Source organism: Mustelus asterias, chromosome 13 (genome assembly GCF_964213995.1).
Source record: "Mustelus asterias chromosome 13, sMusAst1.hap1.1, whole genome shotgun sequence".
In the NCBI taxonomy this organism is placed as follows: domain Eukaryota; kingdom Metazoa; phylum Chordata; class Chondrichthyes; order Carcharhiniformes; family Triakidae; genus Mustelus; species Mustelus asterias.
Window position 1 is genome coordinate 85,543,254 of NC_135813.1, and position 3,324 is coordinate 85,546,577.

General features: G+C 46.0%; 1 long non-coding RNA gene across 1 annotated transcript in view; it reads right to left on the reverse strand.

The window, feature by feature from the left end:
- Positions 1–245: 245 nt before the first annotated feature.
- LOC144503159 (uncharacterized) overlaps positions 246–3,324 on the reverse strand; it is a 15,303-nt gene continuing 12,224 nt past the window's right edge. The window contains exons 2-3 of the long non-coding RNA XR_013499421.1: positions 768–1,019; positions 246–294 (exon numbers count right to left, since the gene is read on the reverse strand). This is a non-coding gene — a long non-coding RNA (uncharacterized LOC144503159). The remainder of the gene's footprint in view (positions 295–767; positions 1,020–3,324) is intronic.

Below are 3,324 nucleotides of genomic sequence, written 5' to 3' on the forward strand. Positions count from 1 at the left end.
AAAAGCATTTATTTTGTACTCACGTACCAAGGTACAGTGCATGCACTTGCAAGCGTTTTTGTGCATCTGTTTAATCTCAATGGGTTTTTGCACCCTCCCCTTCCCCCCCGCCATCCCACCCCCCCCCCCCCCCACCCCCCTCCCTCCGACCATAGCAAGTTCAGCTTGGGGCCTCCTGACAGCTGCTTGAACCCCAGGGGTCAGCAGCTGGTGGCATTAGCACGAGTCTCATTCTCCACTGTAACTGCTCCCAGTCTCTGTCGGCCGATCGGCCCCACTGTAAGATGTAGAGAACTGGAACACAAACACACACAAAATGACCTCAGGGTGTCCCAAAGAGCTTTACACTTTGAAGTGTGGTCCCTGTTGTAATGTTCGAAACGTAGCAGCCAATTTGTGCACAGCAAGATCCCACAAACAGTAATGTGACAATTACCAGAGAACCTGTTTTACAGACAAAAGCAGGATGTTGGAAACGTAATAAAACCAAAAAAATGCAGGAAACACTCAGCAGGACTGATGAAAAGTCACAGAGCTGAAACATTAACTCTGGCAGAAGTTTTCACTCTGGAGATCAACTCCAGTGATGGTGCAGAAAGTTGGCTTGATTCCCTCTGGGGATACAACCATGGTAAGAAGTCTCACAACACCAGGTTAAAGTCCAACCTGGACTTTAACCTGGTGTTGTGAGACTTCTTACTGCTTACCCCAGTCCAACGCCGGCATCTCCACATTATGGATATATCCATGGCCGGGCCAATGGTTACCATTTCAGCGTTCCATGTTCCACCAGCATCCTGAACCGAAAGAGGCTCCACTCCCTTTGCTGCTCAGGTCCTTGCACCTCCTCACCCTGTGCCGACCGGTGATGGGACCTCCATCTCCTCATCTGGTTGAGAGCCATCACCGAGGCAGGGTGGCTGCAGCCTGCATCATCGACGCCTCAGTGAATGTGTGAACAAAATGGGAATATCTATCTGAGGGAAAGACTGATTGGAGCGACATAAGAAAAAGGAAATCTGAAATAAAAACAGATAGAAACAGGCTGATATTTCTGGTGGAGACTTTTTGCCAAAACCTCTGCAGTCAGGTAAGTGGATAAGGAGGCCACGCCCTGGGAGTCTCAGACAGTACAGATTAGTTGATGAATGGAGGCACATGTGAAATATCAGAGCATAAAGACTGGGTGAAGTAATTCATTGGCAACACATCACATTTTTTTAAAACTCCACAGAAACATTTATTATTGGGATGAGAGCAACAGGCTCTTCCATCTCAGCAGCTGCCTTTGATGTTATCAATCAGTTCCACTGTTTACAACCAGAAATTCTCGACAATGCAGGGACATTGATATTTAGCACTGTAATAAATGTCTCCTGTAAATCTTGCAGCATTAAATCACTTGAAGGAGTGATGACCTCTTTCTAATGTGTGTCTCATTGTTTCTTGTGTCTGATGCTTCTCATTCTGTCTCTATCATCTCTGTCCTTATATGTCCTTCTGATGACATCTCTGCACTTTGTCTTGTGCCTACATTTGTGGACAGATAAGTCTGATTATGAAACAATCAAGGCAGCAGTGTCCAGTGCCTTGTAAGACTTTATAAAATTGCTGAGGATATTTTATATTTTAAAGGATGTGATTCTTCATGCTGCATTTCTGATTTTGTGGTCAATAAAGTTAGTACAGAAATAGCTCAGGAGTGATATTGACTTCAGCCACAGTTCTGCGGTCCATATCTTAACTCATACCAAGTCCCAATCACCCATCACTCCCTGTGCTTGCTGAGCTACATTGACCCAAGGGTCAGGAAGACCTCAATTTAAAAATTTGTATCTATGTTTTCAAATCCCTCTGTGGCCTTGAACCTTGACATCTCTTAACCTCCTCCAGCCCTCTCCAAGATCTCTGTACTCTTCCAATTCTGGTCTCTTGCAAGTCCCAACTATAATTGTTTTACCACTGGCAGCCATGAACCAGCAACTCTGGACCCCGATCTCTGGAATTTCCTCTCTATATCTCTACACTGCTCTCTCTCCCCCTTTACAGTTCTCCTTAAACCTTACGGTGGCACAGTGGTTAGAACTGCTGCCTCACAGCGCCAGGGACCCGGGTTCGATTCCCTGCTTAGATCACTATCTGTGTGGAGCTTGCACATTCTCCCCGTGTCTGCGTGGATTTCCTCCCACACTCCAAAGATATGCTGGTTAGGTGCATTAACCCGAACAGGTGCTAGAGTGTGGCGACTAGGGAAATTTCACAGTAACTTCATTGCAGTGTTAATGTAAGCCTTACTTGTAACTAATAAATAAATTTTACTTTACTTTGACCAAGAACAGCTTCTTCCCTGCTGCCCATCAGACTTTTGAATGGACCAACCTTGCTTAAAGTTGATCTTTCTCTACACCCTAGCTATGACTATAACACTACATTCTGCACTCTCTCCTTTCCTTCTCTATGAACGGTATGCTTTGTTTGTATAGCATGCAAGAAACAATACTTTTCACTGTATGCTAATACATGTGACAATAATAAATCAAATCAAATCAAAAACATTTTTGGTCACCTTTCTTAACATTTTCTAATGTGGATCAGTGGTTTGATTTTAAAATTTGGTTTCCTGTTTAAAAGTCCCTCCACGGATTCATCCCTCCCTATCTCTGTAAGTTCCTCCTGCCCCACAACCCTCCAACATCTCTGCACTCCTCCAATTCTGGCATCTTTTGCATTACAGATGTCCATCACTCCAGTTTCAGCGGTCTAACCCTGAAGCTCTGGAATTGAGGAATGGGGAGTCCAGAGGTGTCCTTTGTAGGACCAGGGCAATACCCCTGCCCTACTCAGAGTGAGGTGAGATGAAGACACACTGGTAACGTATTGTGTGTCTCATTAACTTTCCATACTGTGCCCCCCCCTCACTCCCATCCATCCCACAGAGCCATACCTGCGATGCCAGATTCAGGTTATCAGTGGGGTAGCTGGGATTAGAATTGGTTCTCTTACTTGGGCGGCACAGTGGCCCAGTGGTTAGCACTGCTGCCTCACAGCACCAGGGAACCGAGTTCAATTCCAGCATTGGGTCACTGTCTATGTGGAGTTTGCACGTTCTCCCCGTGTCTGCGTGGGTTTCCTCCGGTTTCCTCCCAGTCCAAAAATGTGCAGGTAAGGTAAATTGGCCATGCTAAATTGCCCCTTAGTGTCCAAAGATGTGTAGGTTAGGGGGATTAGAGGGTAAATACTTGGGGTTACAGGGATAGGGCCTGGGTAAGATGCTCTGCTGGAGAACTGGTGCAGACTCGCTGGGCTGGATGGCCTCCTTCTGCA